The sequence below is a fragment of the Polyodon spathula genome, chromosome 9, assembly GCF_017654505.1.
Source record: "Polyodon spathula isolate WHYD16114869_AA chromosome 9, ASM1765450v1, whole genome shotgun sequence".
NCBI lineage: Eukaryota > Metazoa > Chordata > Actinopteri > Acipenseriformes > Polyodontidae > Polyodon > Polyodon spathula.
Genome location: NC_054542.1, coordinates 1,603,439 through 1,617,253, shown reverse-complemented (window position 1 = coordinate 1,617,253; position 13,815 = coordinate 1,603,439). Strand labels below are relative to the sequence as shown.

The 13,815-nt window shown below is 36.1% G+C and overlaps 1 long non-coding RNA gene across 1 annotated transcript; it reads right to left on the bottom strand.

Moving 5' to 3' along the window:
* Positions 1 to 6,431: 6,431 nt before the first annotated feature.
* On the bottom strand, positions 6,432 to 12,860 carry LOC121320448. The gene is made up of 5 exons (XR_005950849.1): positions 12,638 to 12,860; positions 11,892 to 11,956; positions 11,708 to 11,806; positions 6,732 to 11,210; positions 6,432 to 6,645 (listed from the first exon to the last, which is right to left on the bottom strand). It is a non-coding gene; the product is annotated as an uncharacterized LOC121320448 (long non-coding RNA).
* Positions 12,861 to 13,815: the final 955 nt, after the last annotated feature.

Sequence of the window (13,815 nt, the reverse complement as noted above, 5' to 3'; positions counted from 1 at the left end):
GTGCTTTTACAGTTTACCAACATCATATAATAAGCACTGTCAATACAGTATTTTTTTAATTTTATTTTATGCACATTTGTCTTACGTTCCCAAGTCCTAAATAAAGTAATGTCCAGGTGTATTAAGAAGGGGACAATGATATAATATAAGCACGTCATAAGGTCTGCGGTTGTGTTTTTAATACCAGAAAACATGGTGATACATGGGGAATTATCCTAAATGTAGATGTATAGTTGTAAAATTGTAAAATTGTTCAGTACTAAAGGAAGAGTAGACACGGATTCTGATTGATGGGCTGAACATGCTAATGCATGTTGAAGAGAAATGTTTACAGTTCCATAAGTTAAAGTAATTAGAGATAACAAATAGCTCCATTAATTTTCTCTGCCATGCACACCCACTCATTATATTGGCCTCAAGTGTGCAGTTTTGAAAGAAACACATGTTTTAGTAACATGTATTTTCATTATGAAACATGCTACCTGGTGCTGCACTAGGTTAAAAAATCTCTGTATACAAGCCATGCTTTCACACTGTGCTGCACTTCCTTTCAGGGTGAAATTCTCCTCCTATTGACTGACCTGTAAAATGCTATCACCTATAAGACACTGCTCTGGGGAAATGAGAGGAAGTATAATGCATTTCCTGCAAAAAGGCAGAGCAAGCTGAAACCTAAACATATCTGTAACCTAAAGTAGAAATTCTTTTCTAGTCTTATTCTTTCAAAACTGCACATTCAATACCAAACGAATGGAAATGTAAAATAGATGAGATTTATATATTATTCTGTGTAAATAATAATTGTAATAATAGTAACAATGGTCAATAATGCTTCTCCACTACTACTACACTATGTGCTTCATGTAACTGTATTGGCAACACCTTCATTGACTAAAACACTCCCAACAGTAAATTAATGTGTAATGTTTTCTTTTAGGGACTAATTGAATAGCAATGTGATCTATTTTATGTAACGGCGTATAAATATGTTTTAATGAGATGTACATGTACTTTAGCCCCAGTCAAATTAATTCTCATATATTTACACTGATGTTTCCCAGTTATTCAAGCAGGACTGGAATAATGAGTAGCCGAGCAGTCAATATAATCAGGCAATGAATTAGCCTGAAATGTCAGCCCTGAACTTAGCACTCACAAGCTGAAGATTTATGATAGCTTGTGGGTTGCTGCAAGGTGTACATTTTCACACTGTCACAGTACTTAAACCAAGCAATCACTTGTTTCATTTTTAGAATCTAGAGGGAGTGGTGAAAGAAGGCATGATGTTCTTTCTCAGCGGCCACTGCTGCTTCACATTTGCGTCATGAGTACAGGCTAACCTCTTTTTTTAAGGAGCCCAAAGGGATCACCAGAAACTGATCATCTTGTGCAAAACTAGTAATCATAAAACTTTCCTTCTGTTCCATAAGCATAAAACTATGTTTTGAAGACAAACTGATTTAATTCTGAAAAGGAAAGATTGTACTAGCAATGTTATTATTAAAACACAAATGATAGAAAACTCAGTTAGCCATCTCTCAATTCTGGTTCTAGCTATTGCTTATCTAATGTTCTAGATCACCGGAGCTTCTTTATGCCAAGAATACAAAGCAGTTTCCTTTGAACTAAACACAGGGTTTGGGCGTCTATATTCATTATCCAAGCAGTGGTGGATCATCCTATCATTGCTCTTTAACTAATCCTTTAACTAACCCATTTATTACTAAATAAACAACCTACTGATGTCCTTTAGATAGGCAGATATTACATTAAAAACATACTAATGAACTGTAGTATCATAATTTGTATATATTGTATGTTGTATTTAGTGAACTATTCTGCCATCACATTTTGTAGTGCCTATTGCTGTTTTAAAAAACCCAATCATCCATTGATCCAACAGTCAATTTGATTGGTATTTAACACTATTAGGGATTATGATCCAATCAGTAAAGACCAGTACCGTACCTACTAGTATACTGGTAATAGATTGAAATCCACATATAGATAATCATCGTAGAACAGTTATCGTGAAGTGAAATCTTAAGTGCAACTCCGTCAACCTCTATTTTACAATCCTAAATTCCTTATTGGTAAAAAAGGGCACATTGTATATTGTATTAAAAACCACGTTTTCATACGATGCTGTCTGATACGATTATAATCAGGCCATTTAAAATGTTGACAGTGACCAACTTCTATTATCAGGTATAACAATGAATGATAATGTTTCATTGAAAGTGCTGCTAACAATCAGAATGAGTGCATGCAGATGCACCAGATTTGCTACTCTTAAGATGGGCTTGCATTTACATTTACAAGCTGTGCATTTAAATTTCCTCATCAATTAAGAGTCTACCATGAAGATTGCAGTAATCGCTAGTCAGTCAAAAAAGGATGAGAGCAGGGTCTCATCCCAGCAGGAGATCACAAAAATTAATTATATTAAAATAATTCACATTAATTATTTAATAATAATAATAATAATAAATAATAATAATAATAATAATAATAATACTGAATAAGATGAGGGGCTGCTCTCACGCACCAGAGCTCAAGGACAACAGCTGTGATTTCAAGCTAGGCAAGGCTAGTTTTGGAAAAATGAAAGCAGGTTCCTATTCACAGCAAAGCATGAAATCATTAAATCAAAAATCCTGGGGAATAAGAATTTTAAAAAGTTAGTTCGCCACTCTGACAAAACTTGTCTCTTAACTCTGTGCTGTCTGGGCAAGACAATTGGAATAGTTCACTTTTAAAAACAGCATTGTGCATTAAATCATCCAAATCTTTTAATGCCATTCTCTTTTTGTGTACTAAATTGTGAACTTCAACAGGCTTCTACACAGCTTTTACAAAGGTGGTTTTGAGAAAGTGCCTGCCAGGGCAGACTCTTAGAGGAATGATTCATAGATGTACATTCTTATATTTCCCATTTATGCCTGCTGAAATTCTCACTTTAACTATTCAACTGGGATTCTCTATATACTTAGGCATTCTGGAGCCAATACCCATGATGGCTCTTCTCAACTAGCAAGTGCTGTGGAAAACAACTGTAACGCTTATGCTCAGTTACATTACCAGCATTTATGACACAGTTGCAAGAAGCAAGGAAAACATGGGAAAACCATCAGCAAAATCTTGCACTTTCTAGCACAGCTTCAGCAAGTTGCCTTTGATTCTTGTTGCCGATAGTAACGCTTTCTCATTAGCATACTATAAAACATTGACAGGCCACTCCCTGCTGGCAGCACTGTTTTAAGCTGGCAGTAAACGTGTGAATAGCTGAGATTTTACCCTGACCTAACACAGAGAACATTCCTTTAAATCACACAGTCACACATCTACAGTGTGCTAACCTCACCTAAAAATGAGAAGACTGAACTTAATCTTTTTTTTCCTTTTTTTTTTTTTTTTTTTTTAGGGGAAGCGGACTGTGGTGGGATATATAGGCTGATTTCCAAAGCTTTCTGCTCTTGTGCTTCCCCAGCTGTCCAACCAGACAGCAGAATATCTGAATCAGCTGACATTCTGTTGAATTGCACCCCTAAAGGTAATTGCATTTCCATATAAAACACATTAGACCAAAATCAAAAAAAAAAACAGCGCCATTACTGTTGCATAAACATAATACTGTATTTCCCTACTTATTAGGGCAAGCTAGTAGGCAGAAACTTTCATTTGAAAATGTATGTTATTGTATGAAAAGTCGCTACCGGAACTCTTTGGATTCCCATGATGCACCGCTTAGGCACGGACGGAAGTTCTAATGTTAGATCAGCAGGGTTGACCATCTTCTGAATATAGAAGATCTTCGGTCATTTCCAGTCTTTAATCAATCATCTGCTTCCTCTATTGGCTGACATGCTTTCAGCCAGTAACATGCTTTGACTCAGAAGAGACTGCTGAGGTGAAATGACGCAGGGAGTACAAGTGAAAACAGAGAAGCCAAGAGATACCAGGTTTTAAAAAATGAAATGCATGTGTGCTATAACTCGTGTTTCTTTTAAAAGTGCACATCGGAAGTGTTATCGGAAGTGCACAATGCCGAAGATTTATGGAACTGCTTTATCAACTGCAATTATTTTAACGGATGTGGATCTGTAGATGCACAAAAAGGGTGGTTACCCAAGTACTTTTCTGAAAGGGATGTGAAATTTTTATTTTATAAAAATACTAACACTAAAGATACCGTATATAACAAGATTTGTCAAATGACATTCACAAAAAAACCGATACAAACAAAAATACATTTTGAAACTATAATTATCCAACCTCTTGGCATAAATTGTTTTGCTTGCAAAGCTGATTGTTATAGAAACAGAATTTCACAAGCAGAATTTACGGTAGAAAGCAGTAACATGATATTAACTTTAAATAAATAATTTATAAAGAAATCAAGACATTTGTTTATAGAACAGTACATACAAACCCAAAACCAAACAAAAATGTTATGTCTCCAGTATAATGAAATCCCTAATACTTAAATTACCAGAAACAGTCAAGTAGTTATTTTACAGGAAAGGGGCAGTAACATTACTCGGCAACAGCTACACATTTTCTCTTGTTGCTATGTTTCTCCATTTAATATTTATTCAGCAAAAAGGCCCTTACAAATACAAAAACAGAAACTTAGGTATTATCTTTCACTTTCCAAAAAAAAAATTCCGACCGTGAAGCTGCCTACACCGCTACTGCGCAGAGTTTCATCAAACATCTTCACCGGAACAGCTGTGCATGGTGACACCTGAAGCCGTTTCTCCCACTTCAGTTATGCTCGGCTGCCTGCAAATAAAAGATAACTGAATGGATAATTTATCGGAATACTAAAATCAAGCAGTGTGATTCTTTAGAACCGTTAAACCTCCTGTAATTTACATTTGCATTTCAGATATCCGTTACAACCAATTATAAACAATAGTTTAAAAAAGGGCAAGTGTGTATAATAACTGTACAGCAAAAGCAAAGCAGCCCCATGCAACTGGTGAGACAGACATATAAAGACAGACAGACAGGTATAGAATGACAAATAGACCTACTATATCCATTCTAACGGGCAAGCGAATAAAAAAAAAAAAAATGCGATTCATCTTGCATTTAAAAATTGTAATCATTGTTGATCTTGGTTTTAATCGCATATTTAATTGATATAATTACTGCGTCCATCTCATTCAAGTTTTATTATTATTATTATTATTATTATTATTATTATTATTATTAAGTTCTTCTTATTAGCTATAAGGTATTACATGGTCTTCTTATCTTCAAGATCTGCTGACCCCATGTGTCTCCGGTCGTTCCAAGATCAGAAAATGCAATTTTTTTTTGACAGTCTCTAAAACTTGTTTGAACTCTGTCTGAACCATTTATAATGCCCCTTGTCTTTGGCACTTGCTTCCTGTTCATATCAAGAATGCTAACACAATTATATCTTAAATCCTGTTTGAAAACATACTTGTTTGGGTATGTTTATTTGTAGCTGGTTTTATATTTATTTACACAGAATTAGAGAAAAACTCCAGCATTTGCTGTTAAATGGTTTGAACCAACTGCTAAACCAAAAAGGAATCAGTTTATTACTCATCTTAATGCATTTCAAATTGTACTGTATTTCTGATCAGTTTCATTTAAAAGGGTATCCTTCGCTGATGTTTTTCATTGATGTAAACAAAAATTATATTTACATCAATCTCTCTTTCCTACTTTCACCTGAAGAGACCTTTGAGGTCTTGAAAGCTTGTGAATAATTATTATTTAGTTAGTCCAGTAAAAGATATCACTTCTCCTTCTCTTTGTCTATCATGTCTGGACTAATACGGCTACCATTTCATCTATATAAACATATTCTATAATTGTCAACAGCATAATTGATAACATTTTATAGATTGGATTTGGCTTATAACGGATACATAAACTGAAGTGTTACCTTGTGACATATGTAATGGCACTTCCTTATACCCCCAAATGTCCTAAACAAATTTCAGTATCAAGAAATACAAAAGTACCATTGGAATTCAGTTCCTTGAGCAGACCTTGACAGTTCCGTACAGACTGGGCTGCCGCTGTAACACTGCTCAAGTACACAGAAGTGTGTGCTCTCTTCTGGCAGGTGGCAGCTAGAACCAGCAGGAGAGGATCTGACCGCAGAAGATAGAGAGGGTAGCCAGGCACCAGCAAAAAGTGGCTCTTGTGGGTAAAGCATTGGGGGACCACAGGTATGGGAGCTTTCCAGACACCCTGTTGGAATGTGTCTGGGCCTGAAGGAAGAGTACTGCAAGCAAGGCCCTGGATTTGGAAGCAATGGGAGATTGAAGGCAGGGTACTGCAAGCAAGGCCCTGGATTCGGGAGCAATGGTTGATTGAAGGCAGTGTACTGCAAACAAGGCCCAGGATTCAGGAGCAATGGGAGTTGCTCTTTACCAGGTACATGTATAGGGAAATTTGCAGTGGTACCGAAGCTTTCAAAAGTGACATTATTTCCTTCAGGATATTGATGTGCTGGAAAATCCTGGTACAGCACTTCTGCAGAGTTTGGGTTGGAATCAGGAATTATGACAGCAGCAGGCTGGCCAGTCGGCCTCCATTTGGTGCTTTTGTCTACTGCAGGAAGTATGCATTTTCCCAAGGAGTTTGCTAACAGGTAATCTGAAAAACAAGATTTTTTTTGCATTAAAATAGAAAGAATGAGAGACTATTTCCATGTGAAATGTTTAGAAGATGATGGTGTATACCGGCTTTGGGTTTCTTTGCTTTAAATCTTCCAGCTTTGGGGTTTTTGTCTTTTTTGCATTTACTTTTCTTTACGTTACGTTCTTTCCTATAAAATAACAAGGAAATGCAATCAAAATGAACTTAAATGCATCTTTATAGGTGACAAATGTTTGCAGAAGAATAATGACCAAAATTTCAGAAGAGTTTGTACCTTTGATTGATTTAGACAGTTTGAAAAATGTTGCATACAGTACAATGTTTGAATAAAATGCATCTAGTTCAGTATTAATTTCACTGATGCCTTTCACCTGATGAAGGGAGATACATGTTCTTCATGGGTTTTTATGTAGTCTAAAAGGTTACATTAAACTTCTTTGCTTAAATCCAAGAAACTACAGAAAGTAAACAATTTACCCTTCTGATTTTTATTGAAAAAAAATAGGAGAGAAAAGGGTGTTCTGTACTGCAGCAAAAATAAAGCTGGGAACGCATAATCAAATGCATGCCACATCTTGTACACCATATGGCCATTCTGGTTTCTGATACTGTCTTTTTATATACTACAAAGTACTATTGTCAGAAATGCTCTAAACAGATGTGCTTTATTGGGAATGGTTAGATTGGTTTATTGCTTTTAAAAATGTTTTTATATTGCAAGCAGGTAACAGTACTACATATCAGTCAACGATAGCAATACATGATATACGGTACTACGTTTAACAATAGCATTGACTAATACACTGACTAATGACTATTTCTAATATGTGGCATGAGTACTGTGTAAACGGCAGGTGTAGAACAGCGCCACTGTGGCAGAAATCCGACATATACTGATGATCCAAACACACAAATAACTCATTTGTGTGCACAAAACTCAAATCAATAATTACCCTTTCAGTGGGGGTTTAGTTGGTTTTAATGGGATTTTAGTTTTTTTCGACCATCGTCCAAGCCTGTTTTCTCCCATTAATTTAGCCACCTGAAAAAGAGGTGCAGACTGAATATAGAAATGACATATGCTGTTATTACTTAAGGTGCTGGTAACCAATATCAAAATTAGGCTTGTTTATGCAAAATATGCATTCAAAACATTAAAATACATTCTATATTGGTTGCTGCTTGCTATTACCTCTTAGAAGCCTTTGCAGTTCACTATCCCATGTAAATCATCCCAAGAAGCCAGGAATTAGAAATGTTAAGATAAAAAAAAAAAAAAAAAAAAAAAAAAAAAGAAAACAAGCACACCAGCTCCAATATTTTGGAAAGGGTGGCAACGCTGCTATCCTTCAAAACAAATCCCATAAGATCTTCCCTGGGACAACTGTGAATGAGGTGACCCTCCAATTAACAAAAAATAATAAAATAAATGACACCCACAGGGAGAGCACTTCAAAACACCCATTAACACTCTTACACAAACACCGTGTGATTGTCTGAGTTTAAATTCAGTATAAAGGGATTTAATAAACAATGCAATGTAACTGGATCCAGCAGCACCTGTGACAAAACTTCCTCCGGAGCGCTGTTCTGAAGGTACCTCATATACTCCACAGTCATCTCAAGAACAGACGCAGTATCAATCCAATTGTCCTTTACGTTTGGAAGGAGAGCCCGCAGACGGTCACAACACTCTTTAATTTGCAGCCTATTTTAAATTTAAAAAATGTATTAATCTAGGCAATAACACTAAAATGCCCTTTTATTATAAAGCTCAAAACTAGAAAATGATCAACAATTCAAATCACATGCTCTGCTTTGCACTAATTTTGGGCTACCTAATGCTTCCAATGGATTCTGGATAGGAAGAAAAAAAAGACAGTACAGTACAGGAATACAGTCGTACCAGTAATGTTGCTGTGAGCATCCCTGGCATAGAATAGCAAGTTTATAAACCTACAGTCCAATGAGTTCCAAGACAACCTAGACCTCCACAGGTGAAAGCCCCATGCATTAACCCGCTGTGCCACCAAGACCCCTACCTTGGTTCCAAGTGTATTTCTCTTACCTCCTTGTGTGCTCTTTTCTAGAATGAAGAACAGCTTCTGCCATGCAAGTGATCTCTTCAGAGAACGAAGGCTGGCTTCCACAGGCCATACCAGTGTCTGACCACTCCGAGCTACACACACATTTTTTTGTTTTAAATTTACAATTGTGGTTCCAAAGAATTTAAATACATTGTGCATATCCGAATTGCTTAATGTGACTTAACGTGAGTGATAATATTTACGTGAATATATAAGGGTCACTATTTCAAGTGGATGTTCCTGGCAGGGTATGTGGACTCTGTGTAACAATTACCTTCATGACCTACAGAGCAAGAGTGCCGAACAGACAGCATCACACATTGTGTTGCAAAAACATGTTGAAATAACTTTTTACATGTAGACTATTTAAACGTTGATAGATTGTCTAATAGATCAATCTTTACAGAACAGAACACATTTTTAAATTGCACAGCCATTTCAAAAATTTTCTGACAATTCAGCAGGAGATTTTTTATTGATTTTTCTTTTCTTACTACAAATTGCAAGTTTCAGAACGCAAGCAGCTGCTGAGGCATATATGAAGCTAAAAAGTGTTTCACAATCAACTGAAAACAATCAATAGCACCAAACACAGAAAGCACTGTTCAAATCAATACTTTCAGTCCAGAAGTAACAAACAAACTTGATATACTGGATAAAGACTCCATCGATTTACATTAAAATAATGCACTGCTGAGGCATCTCTTAAAAACTTGAAATGCTTCCTTCATAAAAAAGCACATAGCAACTAGAAATGCATTTATGTGTCATTGGTAAGTTCGGGCAAAGAAATGGAGTGATTTGTCTGTGTTATTTAGTCACTAGCAATCTAACTTTACAGTTCATGGTGAACTAGTGACAAAGTACCTAAAGGTGGTAAAAATGCCCACCTTTTTCATCTATTATTCTTTTCATACGGGGTACGACCCATATTTTTTCATATTAAAAGTTAATGTAAGAGGTCACGTAACCCTTGCTGGTCCACCAAAGGTGGAAGCGTAAGATAGCTGATTCCAGGCTACTATGAAATATAGATAATAAATGGTGTCAGCACAAATACACTCTTGTTAATTAATTTAATTTGGTTTATTGTGTAGAAAGCAGTTATGATTAACTGTAACCTAGCAAACACCCACGGTTCTTACTGATGGGTGGGAGTGGGGCAAGAAAGTTTCACAGAAGGATCTCGAAAGAAGGAGGAGCAAGTGCTAAAGCATCCCAGCCACACAAATCAAAGTTTACATCCATTGCTATTTTTTTCTTAAATTGGAAAATAGTATTAAAGCAATTCTCCTTGTCAGTGTTTTATGATGTGGTTCTTGTTCTCTTGCAAGGAGGTGTCACTTTGTGTACCATATTCATCATTTTTGTTGTAACATCACATTTATTGTATTCTAAGGGCAGTATATCACTGACTGTCTCTGCAGACCAGGTAGAAAGGGTTTTAAATACTATTTGATTGTTCCCAAAAGCCATTAATCATGTAACTGGATTGCTTTTTCTACAGCAGGCACTACCAAAAACACAGTTTTCAGAAAGTGGGACAGAAAGCACTATTGACATTACAACTGCAAAATACATAAGTGTCAGTAATTTAATGCAAATAGCATATGGTAGCAGAAAAAGGGGATTTTAATAAAATGCAACATATGAAAATGTTCTTTGCCTACAAATATACACAGCCGTCCAGAAGTGGGACAGATGAACACAAGCAGAATGACTGTGGGGAGGGCATTTGCTGCCTGGGTTCTGAAATGGTGATCTCCAAAACTGGCACTGTACAATATTAAAGTGTATATTAGTTTTGTCATTTATTATTCTTGGGGTTAAGTTGAAGAACACATTTAAGTAAATAAGGAATGCTTGCAAAGCAGTTTGTGTGAAAGATTACAGCTGCCACTGCCACCTTTATTATTCAAAGAAACATACGATGTTAATAACTAGAGGTGTTAAAACCTTACACCACCTACAGTGCAATACATTCCTTGTTTAATATTGTGTACAATCTGTATAAGTTTATATTGCTGTTCTACTTAGATCCTGATCCAACTAAAAATATAAAAAGATTCCCCAAGGCTGATGGTGGGGAAGCATATCAGTGTCAGTGCCTTGCTTATGGGCTTCCCCCACAGCATTGATTAGTCTTTTCAGAAGATTGTTTTTAAATTAGTTAATATGCATGATAAATAATGACCTAAGCAGAACCAATATAAACTCACACAGAACATGCATTATACAGTATTAAGTAGGTACACATTTTAATATTAGAACAGATTATAAAAATAATACTTTAAAACAAGAGCTGAATTAACCATCACATAATAGGGGAAAGAAAGTGCAAGGAAACACCTGCAAGAGGTAAAACTAACCTTTTAAAGACAGATGGCACAAGACCACCTTGGAAGCTGGGTAGGTCCAAACCTCCCTGCACTGGTTCAGTAGAAGAAACCCGAGTTACACCTGAGTCACTTTGGCCTGTCAAAACAGAACATTTAAAGTTTAATTAATAACTTACTTGGGTTCCCAACTTCACATATTTGGAGTTTTAACCAGGAAAACATTTTTCTGTTTCATAAACAGTTTCTACATAAAGCTACAATAAAAAAAAAATGTATAGGCTATTACAAGTCAAGCTTGTGTATAAAATGATACTTCTTCATTTCCTGTCAGAGAATAGGGAAGTATGAGCTGAGTAACTCCACAGTGTCTGTGGTTATTACAAGTCATTAAACAATATTTGAGAAGTCCATATGACAAAACAGCTATCAGACAGGCATTTAAAAAGTGACCAATGACTGGCTAGGAATTGAGACTGAACTACTCTCTCACTCCCTAAAAAGACTGCTCTTTCTGGACAGGCTAGTAGGGAAACTTCGCTCAAGCAGGAACTAGCATGGCTCTGTACATTAACTTGCTCTCATTCCAGAACCATTTCTGCTCATAAAAATGCAACTTTAATACAAGTTATATACCTCTGGTAAGAAACTGGCAGTCAATAAGGACTCTCGCCAGCTTGTCCTGAGATAGCGGCTCCATTAGGATAAACTCTGCTGTGTCGCTTGAGACATCCTCTAAAAGAGAGATCTTCAGTTAAAACCCACCGCCTATTCAGCAAGTCTAGATAAATCTATGTTTAATACATTTTGCATTACCTACCAGCATACAATTCAGGAATAATAAGTATTGAAATCATTTTGTCAGTGTTCTGGTTGCATTTTGTCCTGTGGGATAGAACACAGCACTTAGATATGCACCCACATTTTAGTATGTATTTGAACCATATTCAGCACGTAACACTGTATATGGTTTAAACTTAAATATCTATGTATTTTAAGCGAGGTACTGAGCATAAATGGTGGCAATCAGATGGGCTGATTTTTATCAGGAGTTTATGTATAACCTGGGAAAATAAGCATTCAAATACTGCAGAACTAAGTTTTCTCAATACTGCACAGCAATTACTTGCAAACCTTCTAATCTTAAGTGGCATTATGTGCGCGTCTATTGTGATATACAAGTTTGTCTCCGTTTACTCTTATTATATTCTGGCAGAGGCATTTTAAAGTTTTGATAATAAACAGGAACACTAGCAGAGTTAATATTAAATATGTTTGACTGCACATATTTTTTATAGTGGATTAACATACCCAGAGCATCACCTTTCCCCACTTCAAACCTATACCAAAATCCCTTTCATTCAATATATTGTGATGTTTCTTGTATAGTAACAATTTTAAACTTTAATGTGTCAATGAGGGTGTGATGTTCTGTGCAAAAAGGGCAAAGCCTTTGAGACAGGAGAGTGTTTAGTACCAGTACATGAAATTGCAATGAATACAATTACCGGTATCTTCGCTTGCCAGTTAATTACTGAGCAGAAAACACTTGTATAACATTTATACCTGATGAGTTTGAGGGTTTCTGCTTCTGCTGAAGACAGCGTTGAACTCAAGTGGAAAACAACGAAATGAAAGGAATAGCTATTGAGATGCGTGGCAGCGTGGCTCACGTCACTTGTCATGATGGTTGAACGGCCGAATTTCAAAAGGCTTTCTTGAAGAATAAGGGCAGCGTCATGAACAGTGTCCTCTTCCCCAATAAGTAAGGCTTTAATTTCAACCTGAAAGAAATTGTATGTATCATTTCTTATTTGTTGTTGGACAAAAAAAAAAAAGTGTTGATAAACACACTTTTGTAATAATGTGTCATCTTTACATTACTAATTTATTTGTTATGCGAGTCACGGGCATGTATTATCAATCAATCGTCTCGTACGGAGAGCAGAATTTTCTAGACTTCCAACCCTACCCCCCAGTTTACAGATATACCCAGCTATTCCCCTTCTCTTACTGAAAATGTATTTACTAAGTTTCACCGCTAGGATAAGGTTCTCTGTCAAGTACGTGTGGTGTACGTACTTATGGAAGGATGGGACGCCCAACACTGCATATTAAATTATGTTGTGTTAAATGCGAAATTGGGGGAATCCTCGGAGATACATATTTTACTACTGCTATGAAAAACGTATATATCATATGATATATTAATAACCTAGTTTCTTCCAAGTACATATGGTATTGTTGAGATGCTTTTCATGCTGTTCACTGTTAGAGTATCCCGAGAATGAGGTTTTAATAGAGAGAAGACGGTAAACATTAACCTTAACAGTTACGATGTACAAATGTAATGCTGTGCAAGTAGCCTATGCACGTTAATATTCGTAAATAAAATGTCACATCACCGTGCTTCGTTAAATACGCTCCGTAAAGAAGACAAATTGGGTATGTATATAAATAATTCACAAATTAGCACGAAAAAAAATATTTAAAAAAATTAACACGTGAAAGTTCAAATAATTTAAAATTCCGTACCATTTTTGGTGCCGTATTTTGAAACTGGTGGAACATAGAAACGCCGTAATCCAACAATCCACGCTGAAATGTGTTTCCATGAGAATCCGAATCTCCATAGGAAAACCACGTGGAATTCCAATTAAACAATTTATATGTCAGTTTGAAATGACCTAATTAACGCCTTGCAAACGTATGTCACCTGAATAGTTGAAGGCAGAGCAATCCAC